The following is a 12,169-nucleotide window of genomic DNA, read 5'->3' on the forward strand; positions in this document are numbered from 1 at the left end:
ATGTCTGCCTCTATAAATTGAATTGCATGCCTGCCAAGGGTTTGTTGTCTTCCTCTATTTCCACCCCAGACATGTTATGCCAGTTGTACTTGTTAATTTAAATATGAAATTTAATTAAATATTTCACAAACTGATAAATAATTATGAGAAGAAAGAGAAGGGTTGCTTCCATTTTAAAAATCTGTTGGATGCATTGGAAAAAAACTGAATGGTTAAATTGTTATATTATGTATAGATGAGACAAATATAAAATATTGACCCCCCAAAATTCAAAAATCTGAGATGTAATAATTGTTTCACAATGGATTTAAGTTCTCTCTCCATTTGAAAAAAGCAGTAGTATTATGAGTATGAACTATTTAAAAAATAGATTATGGAATCTAGATACTGGGCTCACATAAAAGACCTTGACCCTGTATCAAAATGCAGGTAAATAAAGGTACATTTAAATGCCTTACATTTAAATGCTTAAGATAGATACTTTGTCAATGTTTTTTATTAACACAACCAAACTTTCATTTGTTCAGTGCCATTTGCAAGAATGCAACTCTACATATGGAATCTACCTCCATCATGTTTTCTTATTATTCCATGACAATATAGATAGTACCTTTCTTTGTTGTATATATGCTATGGTTTGAATATGTATGTCTCCTCCAAAATTCATGTTAAAGCTTAATCTCCTAAATTCAGGTGTTGCCTTTGTGATGGCATTAGGACATGGGGCCTTTAAGAGAGGATTCGGTCATGAAGGCTCATTCCTCATTAATGGGATTAAGACCCTCATAAAAGAGCCTTCGCACGTCATTTAGCTTGCTTGCCCTCCTGCCTTTTGCTATGACAGGATGCAGCAAGAGGGCCCTCACAAGACCAAATGCCTATGCCTTGATCTTGCACTTCCCAGCCACCAAAACAGAAATAACTTTCTCCTCTTTTTAAATTACGCAGTGTGTGGTATTCTGTTACAGCAGTACAAAAGGACTAAGACATTATACAATCCTAAGCACAAAAAATGTGGGATTTGCAAGTGATTGGCAGTTATTTCTTGTTTATAAGATGGTCTTCCCAAACATATTTGGTATTACTTTTCATTATTATTATATAAATAGAATTTAAAATTTCTTGTAGAAAACATATATACCCCAATGAATGTGTCTGTATGAGAAAGTATATTAGGATATATACTGGATATATCTCCAGGAAACAACTGAAAGGGCTATTCCACCATGTTTAACTAACTTTCACAAAGTTTTAGTCAGTTAGGGACAAAGTGATAGGGTGGAGATGGAAGATTTCTATCTTTAAAGAATAGGATTAAATTATTCCTAGATTCTTCCATTTTATCATTAACAACTGATGTTTTTAATACCTCCTATAATGTAAAATGTTAAAAGCACTACATTTTTTTGTAAATGTATTGTGGGGGAAGAGCAATTTTTCTTCAATCTCCATAGGTTCTTAGTTGGAAAAGACCCCTGTACAAAAAGAAAGATTAACAAGAGAAAAACATAAGTTTGCTAACATACATATTTCACATAGACGTGGGAGACACCCAGAAAATGAGTAGTTTTCAAAGAGGTGGCTGTGAATTCCAACTTATACAGCATCTTCAACAAAGACCCATACATTTTTAGCGAAGTAACAGGTCAAAAGGAAAGAACTTTGCATCTTTAGAGGTAGCAGTGTGGGCGAAGGCAAATAACTGGCAGATAAAGTCTGGTTAGTAAAGCTTGTTAATGTAGATTCCTCTGGTGCCATCACCAGGCTAAGAGGCCAAAGTTGTCGGTAGTTAACTTTGCTCTCCCTGGCAGAACAGCAGGAAAAGGCAGCAGGATACCTTTTGTCTTTGTAAATCTATGCTCTGCTTTTAAACAAATAGAGGGAGGGCAGGGAGCTTTCCTTATCTGCCTCTTCTTGATTTCTGCTCAACAAACTTCTGTACGTTAACAAGGCATATTCTGGTCTCCCATAGTATTCACAGATGTTAGTATGAATACACATTAGTGTAAATATTTAAAAAAAGTATGACACAGCTGAAAGAAGTACAAATAATAACCTTTTAAAGGCAACTTGGCTGTGGATAACAAAGCCTTATAATTTTTAATCTATATTGACCTACTAAGTCTACTTCTTAAGATCTATCTCGAGGATATATACTGTTCACAGAGATATGCACAAAAAGTAATAGTAGTATGCTTTATACACACAAAGCATTAAGCATATAAAAACAGTTAAAACAAAGGCTTAAATAAATTATGGCAAGTTCCAAACAATGGTATATTATGCAGAAATAAAAATCATACTATGCAAGGATATTGTTATTGAAAGGTGTTTTGTTTTATGCCATTTAACGAAAGAAGCATGATAAAAATAAACATATATACACATAGAAATCTGGAGAGCATACACAAAAATGTTAAGATAAATTAAGAGAAAGGCACATTGCATCTGTGGTCTTCTTGCCAAAAAATGCATAATTTCAATGTAATATGAGAAAGTATCAGACAAACTAAATTGAGACAGTCTAAAATGTAATTTACCAGTACTGTCCAAAAAGTATCCAGACTATGAAAGACATGGGGAGAATAAGGAACTTTCAGATTGGAGAAAATTAAGGAAACGTAAGAAATAATTGCAATGTGAAATTATGGACTGGATCTAATAACAGACAAAGGACATTAGTGAAAAAAAGGGTGAAATCCAAAATTAAGACTGTAGTTTAATTAACAGAATTGCATCAATTTTATTTCATGGTTTTCATCATTGTACTATAGTTATGTAAGATGCTAACACTAGAAGAAGTTCACTGGGATTTTCTGATCAATATTTCTTAAATCTAAAATTATTTGAAAATAATTTTTTTAAAAATATAAATGTTAGAAACATAAAGTTAAGAAAATTTCTCAAAAATTAGATGAGGACAAAAAGCTGAAAAATAAACAATAAGAAGAAATTTAGAGAGCTCGTCTAGGAAAAGTGAAGAAAAAGAAAAAAAAAAATGAGGAAATCACAAATAATTCAAGAAAACTTTCCAGAATAACTGAAGGACATATTTTCCAGATTGAAAGGACCTACCAGTTTCCAGTACATCCACACTAGGAAACATCACCATATTTTAGAATATAGGGGGTGACAGGAAGATTCTTCAAGCTTTCAAGAGAGAAAAATACATAGGTTGCACATAAAGGATCAAAACTGTGAATGGCATCAGACTTTTCAAGATATTTTCAAAATTTTTAAAGTTTATTACAAGGTTTTAATATCTGTACTCAAATTTCTATCCTGAAAGTAAATGTGAGATTTTGGGAGCAGAAATCAAAGTTGCTATTATAGCAATCACTGCAAGAGTTCCCCATGCCCAGTATCTACACGAAACATGATGAAAGCCACGTCACCCTGCACATATGAGAATCTGTCTGGAATTATCTGGGGGGCTTATACAGGCCACCAGCTTCCCTATCATTATTTGAGAGGAGCAGAGAAACCCTGGCTCCCTAGTCATTACCCATCCTTTGGAACATGAATAACTGGCTCTTGGGGTCATCCCCCTTTGAAATTTACATGCCTTTGGAGGTAAGTCTCTAAATCTTTCTGCAGGTCTCTGGCTACTCAATTTTACCCTTCCCAGGCTAGTTTTTCAACCTAGGTGTTATTAAAAGTGCTCAGAAAGCCCTAACTATGCAGAAACCTGAAATTATTCACTTCCCTACAAATTATTGTCTACCCCCAGCCAAACCATCAATAAAGCATGAAGGTAAAATGGACCTTATAATGTTCACCTCTCATTCACTCTTCCAATTGAGGATGTGTTTGAATTATTGCATTCTCACACTGCTCTAAAGACATCCCTGAGACTGGGTAACTTTTAAAGAGGTTTAATCGGCTCACAATTCTGCAGACTGTACAGGCTTCTCCTTCTCTGGAGGCCTGAGGAAACTTACAATCATGGCAGAAGGCGAAGGGGGAGCAAACACATCTTCACATGGCCAGTAGGAGGGAGGTGGTGCTACACACTTTTAAACAAGTAGATCTCAGGAGAATGCTGTCACAAGACAGCACTATGGGCATGGTGCTAAACAATCATGGGGGCTAAACTGCCCCCATGATCTAATCACCTCCTATCAGGCCCCACATCCAATACTAGGGAATCACAATTCAACATGAGATTTGGGTGTGGACACAGAGCCAAACCATACCATTGTTCTTTCACCAAAACGAGAATAAATCAGGAAAAGACAAAGTGAGATCTAGAATCGGTAATCCAAGAATGGAGTTCTAGGATAATGGTGAGGGGAGGCCCAGAGCATCAGGGCCCAGCACTCTCTGAGATGAAGTTCTTCAAACAGATGCAAATGATAGAATACCTCACAACTGACATAAGGACGGGAGACTTAGACAAGTAGCACAGAGTTTAGGGTGGAATTACTGGTATACACATAAAAACCTAAGGAAACAAAAGTTCTTAACTGCAGGGAAACAACTTGCAAGCAAGGAAAATATATCATAGTATGCTAGGTGGCTCAGCTGCAACAGCACTTACATAATCGCAATGCTGTAAACAACTTACATAATTGCAATTCTGTAAACAATGAATTTTGATTTAACAAAATGATGATGAAACTATATTAGCAGTACAGCAGGAACACAAATGTGTTTATGTACAAGATGTAAGGAAGGAAAAGATCTTCACAGGAAGTCAACAGATTTAAGTCTGAATTTGAGAAATAAAAAAGCAACATAAGAAATAGAGAAAAATACCAAATTTAGCAGCTAAAAATAGTTGAAATTGAACAAGCATCAATCTCTCCCACTTAAGGAGGTAGTTTCTAGTTCCTAGGAACTATAATTATTTTCTTCCAGGTAAATATTATAAATCTATTCCATTTAGTTCTTTTAACAAAGGGGTTATCCACATTTCTGCAATATAGGAGGGCAGATTATCCTATTTAAAAGCCAAAATAAAGCTGAACTTTAGAGGTAACCTATTTTGACATAATGGGATTTGACCTGTGATAATAATGTAAAACATAATGCAATAACTTTTCTTTTCTTTTTTTGGGGAGAGTAAGGGGAGAGTGGTGCGTAGTAAGACCAGAACACTAATAATGTGACAGCTATGAAAATAAATCGGTGTAACTGTAATACTGCCTCCCTCCTACTTGCTCTGCAAGCAGTCAGGCCTTCATTAATTCCAAGAAGGGATAGAGAACAAATGTCAGATTCTGACAACAGATACAACTGCTTTATGTGCAAAAGGATGGTAGAGGAAAAGGTTGAAGGAATAGTGGAAATACTTGGGAAAATATTTGTGTAGGTGTGGTGTTACAGAGAGATATAGATACAGGTTTTTGTCCACAGTTCTGGGCTCACAACTCCCACAGGCCTTGTTATAGTCTTTTGTTATAATGTTGGGTATGTCGGGCCTCAGGAAATAATAGAATCTCTCTGACTTTCTGTCCTTCTTTCCTTTGTCCCAAGGCAGGACTCTAATCTTCCCCCACCTTTCCAGTTGCAGGTCATGACGTCATAATTCCAGAGAGGGTCTTACCCCATACCCTGGAGGCCAATCACATTTCCACATGGTAGTCCACAAAAACCCAAGACTGGGTTAGGGAGCCTTTGGAGAGCTAAAAGGGGGTTCCTGGAGGATGGCACCCAGGGAGTGCATGGAAGCTGCATGCTCCTTTCCCCATACCTCACCCTACACATCTCTTCATCTGTATCTTTGGAAATATCCTTTATAATAAACCAAGAAACATGTTTCCCTGAGTTCTGTGAGCTGCTCCAGCAAATGAATCTTACCTCCAAATCTAAAGTGGGGTTCATGGAAAGCCCAACTTGAAGTTGCTTGGCCAGAAGTTCCGGAGGCCTGGACTTGCAACGGGCGTCTGGTGGAGGGCAGTCTTGGGGACTGAACCCTCATTCTGTGGAATCTGCTATCCCCAGGTAGTGTCAGAATTAAATTGGAGGACACTGAACTGCAGAAGTGATTACTCACTTAGTGGGGGGATTTCTGCTCCCTCCCACCCCACTATTGGTTATGAGAGTCTTTTGTGTTTATGATTGTTGTGGTGTGAGAGGAGAGGAAATATGGTTAGTGTTCTTCCCAAACCATGAGAGAGTGAGATGATTTTTTAGATTCGACTGAGATAGAAAGGAAGAGATGAGAAGAAGCTGCTAAAAGAAATGGGAGAAATATAAAAAGAAATGTAAGAAGTGCTACTGCGTGATCTACTTGTTGACACTAATTCAGAAAAACTTCAGTAATTAACTACATTATTTCTCAATACTATTGAGAGTAAGATTTCTACTTCTTTTGGATGTATCTCCAAAAGTTGAGAAGGCCCTTAAAATAGGAGCAGGAAATCCCAGTTTTCTGTGGATTACAACAAATGTGATTTGAATTATTTTGCTAAGAGTTGTGACAATTTGCATGGAATCATCCACATTCCTTTCACTTTAAACTCTGGCAAAGCTTGAGAGATGATGACCAGTCTCTGAACATCCCTCTCCTGTGACCTCTCAAGGTACTGAGGAACCCGCATCTTGTGATCACCTTTAGTGCTCATTTGAAGTTAGATGGTAGAAAAACTTCAAGTAATTACATTAAAAGCACTTTTGGTGTGTTACTCCAACTAATTAATTACAGAATAATAGACTTGAATTCTGAAATTACCTTAAAGACCACCACATGCAATCCCCTCCTTTAAAACAAGAAAATGATTCATGAAGGTGAAATCAGTTACTCAAAGTTCTTATAAGCAAGTTAAAGGGTGAGTAGTGACTGAAATCAAAGTGTATTACCTTTGACTTGATTGGTAGAAAATAACGTAATTATCTGTCATATATAAGAACTTTCTATAGCTTGTCTCATGTAATTCTTGCAACATTATTATCACATTTTACAGATGAGAAAATGAAACTCAGAAAGGCTCAATAACTTGCCCAAGGCCAGCCAGATAGTGGTAGAACTAGAACTCACACCCTCGCAGTCTGAATCTAGAGCCCATACTCTAAATCACTACACTGGCGTTTTTACCAATACAAATATTTTCAAAGTTTCGCAGTAGGAAAAAAAAAAACAAACTAATCTGAGATTTTAGAGTCAGAAGTACAATGCCGAGTTAAAAATGCAGCTGCTCTAGAACAAGGGTACAATGGATACTGAAAGACAACTAATAATAGTAATATATAGTAAAAAACAAAAAACAAATTTAGGAACTCAGGAGTTTTAAATGCAATCTTTCAAATCTTAATCTTTTATATTATAATTTTAGAAAGAGCCGAAAGCTTTATATAAATGAAATAAATAGATCCTATATGTACTTTAGGATTCTATTTCAGGCTGCTTGTAATTCAGTCACCAGAATCACAGAACCTAGGTTTGAGCTCTTGTTTTTTTTAAGTCTTCAAAATGAGAATAGTAATACCTATTCATAATATTGTAAGCTACCTTAATGTATACTGTAAAGCACTCTGCAGATGTCAGAGATTAATTAGTATACAGTTCAATTCTACTGTATCACCAAAGTTAAAATTGTTTTCTGTATATAATGTATTTTTTTTTAAAAGTCCTATGACTTTGTAACTCCCAGAAGTTTGGGAAAATAATGATTATACACTATCTAAAATTAATTTACCCCTACTATTTTTCATTTCTCTTTTCTCAACCCCACATTTTATTACAGGGTATCAAGACTATTAAATGTAACCTCGTTTACACTAATGCCAATTGATCCAGTAGCCTTCCAATCTGGTTAATATTTCCTGTTTTGTATTGGCTGGAAGATTACAGAAACAGTATAGCCAAAACATTACACATACCTTAAATTAAATTAAATGTAAACAGCCTAAGAATGAAATGTAATACAGTTTCCCAAATGTGAAACTTCTAGACATCTCTGTCATCCTATTTGAAGTCAGTAATATTTTAAATCAATTATATCTGATTTTAAGGCTGAATTTCTCATCTATCCCAGAAAGTGAATTTCTCTTCTGGAATAACAAACAAGAATGGTGTACACGGGGCAGTGAATCATTTGCGTTTTGGCAGAAATTATGAATGATTATGCAACCCGCCTAAGGTGGTGACACGGCCTGAAAACAATGGAGGCAGAATCTGAATCCAAGTTTTCTAACACCTTTCAGAGAGAGAAAGGGCGTGAGGAGAGTATAGGTAGAGAGATCTCGTAACACAGAAGACCATTTCTACATAGGCCTTTACATAAGACCATTCTTACCTTGGCCCCTGACTAGATGGCCTTTGGTCTTGTGGGCTTTGCTTGGCTCACCGCATAATGGAACATGTGAAGAAGGCTAACTGGTAGCTTTGTATTATATTGCAATTATCCATGACATTTTACCAGCAGTTTTTCATATTATTTGGGGGCAGCCTGTACACCTGAAGCAAGGTAAAACAATATTGGTTTAGTATTAGCGCCCTGCATGGGAGACATCTCGGAGAAATAAAAATGTCAGGACCAATTTAGTACAGAGACATAGACAGCTGTCTGCATAAATGCCTCTCTTCCCCAGTGCCATCTGCCAAACAGCGGTCTGAACTCAGCAAGGACGTGTGCGGGGCCACAGCTGCACATTTTGTGGCTTGAGGCCAACAACACGGTCACTAAGGGCACAGGCTCTGGAGGCAGATGGACCTGCTTTCCCGTCCCAGCTCTGATGAGAACGATATTGGGCAGGATTTTTAACTTCTTTGAATCTTGGTGTCTTCACTAGCAGTAATGAGTACCTACCTCAGACTTGTCACAAAACATAGTGATTGTGTATATAGTGCCAAACCTGGCAAATATTCAACGTATACTAGGTTTTATTATTAAAATTCTAACCCCTCGACTATCTCTCCTGTGACTGAAGTTCAAAGTCAGTAGGGAAAAAAAAAAAAAGGTAATGACCATAGGAAGCTCCTGCCTTCCAGCTGAACACAGAAAATGAGTCCATTCAAAGTGAATTTAATAGCATAGAATGCTTTCTCAAAACTCTTATCAACATGACAAGCAGTAGCTGATCTAAAACTATCAGAAGACATATTTTGTCTCTTCAGATTTCCATTAGCTTGCTTGTTATCCTATCAAGACTGTCAACTTTAACTGGTCAGTGGGCACTAAGGGAACATCTGCGGACTCAGCCACTACTGGGCATACTCTATTTGCTCATGGTGCTTCCTCCCTTAAAACCATATTAACACCCTTGCCCAAAGTCACTGGGAGCCCAGGTTATCATCCTTTACTCCTCTCATTTAATTTGCATCAGTATCCTTCTTGAGGCAAGCATCTATTATTTTAAAGAAATATATCTTAGCCTCATATTACCATTCCTCTTGTTGAAATCCAGTAGCACAGTTAGGGAAAAGGAGAATCATTCTATGGAAATGGCAATAATTAATAGATATTTTCCCAGTATACATTCCCAAAAGTCATTTAAGAATGTTTATATTGGCACCACTAATCCATGACAATTTATTAAAAATTCTTCCTTTCTAAAGTATGTTCCATGAACTGGATTAAAATACATAACATGGCGGATTTTTTTTTTTTTTTTTTTTAAATAGCAGTTTGTCTATTTGTGATCATTACGTTATTTGTAAATCCTTGTAAAATATTGTAAAACTTGAAAAGATAAGCATCCCACACTGGATAACTCCAGGAGGGCAGGAATGGTGCTAGTGTTGCTCACTGTTGCATTCCCAGCACGTAGTCCAATGCCAGACACATACAAGGCATTCAATGATTTGTTGACGGATATACTTTAATCTTAGGCTATAAAAAGTACTTCTGTGTAAGTTTAGTAGAAATATCCCCCAAAGAAGAGCAGAGTGACTCAGCAAACTGTTATTCCAGAACTAAAAGGAAAAAAGGATGGAATTAATGGATGTAGTCTAGGCCCCTTTGGGGAGAAAGCAACAGAACATCTTGGAATTAACTAGAAAGGGAACAGTTGGGTGCAGCCTGAAATGCACCCCATTTTAGAAAAGCATCCTATAAAAATATATTAATGTATGATTTCACGTATGAGATTCAAAAGCCAGCTCTCAAAATTGCAATTCTGGTTCTGCCATCACAGATGTTCCCACAGAAGAGCAGGGAGCCATCCAAAGAGGCCAGTGTTTACACCAACTACATTCCAATGATTTACTTTAGAATGTACAAATTATGGGAAATTACAAAACCAAAGACAACATTTAGACAAATATACAAGTTTGTTAAGACTTGTATATACATTTTGTAAGAGCCACAAACGGATCGAAGCTTACAGAAATACTAAGATAAACACAGTGTCTGTAGACATTTTCAGTTAATAACACTTAATAAGGTCTAGGTCTACAGCTCAGGGCCAATGATGGTAGGACTGAGAGACGCCAAGGGTAAGAGAGAACTTCAATTTTGCTTCTGTCTGCTCCATTGGGAATGCTCTTTAGGAAACAGGGAACGTTTACAGTGAACCTAAAAAGTGTGGATGCTGGGGTTAATGTTTTTTCCTGGCCATCACATTAATCCTCAGTGGGCTGTGAGACAGAAATACTTACTATTATTTTAGAGATGGTGAAACTGAGGCTGAAGGCAGTTAAGAACTTGTCTGAATTTACAGTTACTGAGAGGCAGAACCAGGATCCAAATCCAAGTTTGTCTTGTAAAGTCTTTCCACTAAACCTCACCTCCTCATTATACTGAAAAGATTTAAACGAATATTGGTAAGTGGGAACATCTTTTGAAGAGATCATAAAAACACCCAACTGCTAAAATCTGTCACAATCCAGATAAATTATACCCAGGGCCCCTGAGATGAGATCAGTGTGGCGACCTTTAAGGAATCATGGATAACAGGTGATGGAAAAACATTTTCAAAAAGAACATGTAAGACCAGACTGGGAAGGGGCACACTCACTCTGATAGTTGGGGACCAAACTGCTTCTGCCTTTGCATCTCCAGAATCCAGCCCAGGGCCTCGCATATGATGCTCAACACAGGTTAAGGAGGTAACATGCTATCTTTACATACCTGAAGAAGATGCAGGATTAATCCTATTATAAATAGTTCCCAGGGGGAGAGAGCTCCAGTTACAAGAGGGTACGCAAAAACAGAGGCAGAATTCAAAGGAAAGTGAGAGCTTTCCATTCTCTTTCCTGGAACGGCTTTCTGCCTCCGCCTAGGACTCAATCCTACACCACGATCCTTACTATGTGCCAGCTCTACCACAATTACACCGTAAGGCTTGCTACTGAGAACCAACCACTAATAGCATTAATACGTGACAACGAATCCCACCTTCCAAATGACTTACAGATAACTACACAAAATAACCCTTTAAGCTGGAAACTACACAAATTTGCATCATTTTCCCTCATCTCAATCTTTTTTTCCTAATAAAATAGGATGAATTTGTTAGTATCAACCTCACTTGATGGCGACCTCTGCACTTTCTAACCATTCTAAATTAGTGATCAAGTTAATGGCCGGCAAATTACTTTACATTTAAACTTCCTAAATTTATCTTCCTCAATCAGTGCCAATACAATGCAAATTAAGCACAAAAGCTAACATCCAGTTTGCGGCATTCTCTGTAAAAACAGAAAAAAGTCAATGATTTCTAAGTAATGTAAAGGTAGTAATGTTGACATTAAGACTTGACCTTCCTCTTACATGACAGATTCAGAATAACCACATTTCAGAATTAACTCCCTACGGTGTTGGAGGTAACCTTGAAGACTCTTAACACGATGGCTTCACTATGCAGGGGACTACCAAATCGAGCCAGGTGTACAGAGGCAGTGTTACTGACCGGCACCCAGCAGACAGGAGAGCTGCCGTGTTAGGATTCTGATGCCACCAAAAATATACAAAGGAAACAGGCGCCCTAACATACATACAAACCCAGTACCGGTGGTAGAAATAAAACAAATACATTTCTCATGCAAAATAGGCTAAATAATAAATATTTGCGTCATATAGACTGCTGAAAACTAACCTTTCTTTTTGGGGGTTACCACCATGACTATGTGGTTTCAATGGAGGTTAATATCACATGTTTAACTTCAACTCTGTAAAACCAGGATGAAACTAGCATAGAAAATACATTTTGGTAGAAATCTGGGTATGTGGAAGGTTGCTAGGAAAAAATGAAAAGAGGAATGATAGTATATTTTCTTTTATAT

The 12,169-nt window shown here is 37.1% G+C and overlaps 1 protein-coding gene across 1 annotated transcript in view; it reads right to left on the bottom strand.

The window, feature by feature from the left end:
* AKAIN1 (A-kinase anchor inhibitor 1) overlaps window positions 1-12,089 on the bottom strand; it is a 137,070-nt gene extending 124,981 nt beyond the window's left edge. Inside the window, exon 1 of the mRNA XM_073006450.1 lies at window positions 8,241-12,089. The gene's annotated coding sequence lies outside the window, so the exon portion shown is untranslated. The remainder of the gene's footprint in view (window positions 1-8,240) is intronic.
* Window positions 12,090-12,169: the final 80 nt, after the last annotated feature.

Source organism: Chlorocebus sabaeus, chromosome 18 (genome assembly GCF_047675955.1).
Source record: "Chlorocebus sabaeus isolate Y175 chromosome 18, mChlSab1.0.hap1, whole genome shotgun sequence".
Lineage (NCBI taxonomy): Eukaryota > Metazoa > Chordata > Mammalia > Primates > Cercopithecidae > Chlorocebus > Chlorocebus sabaeus.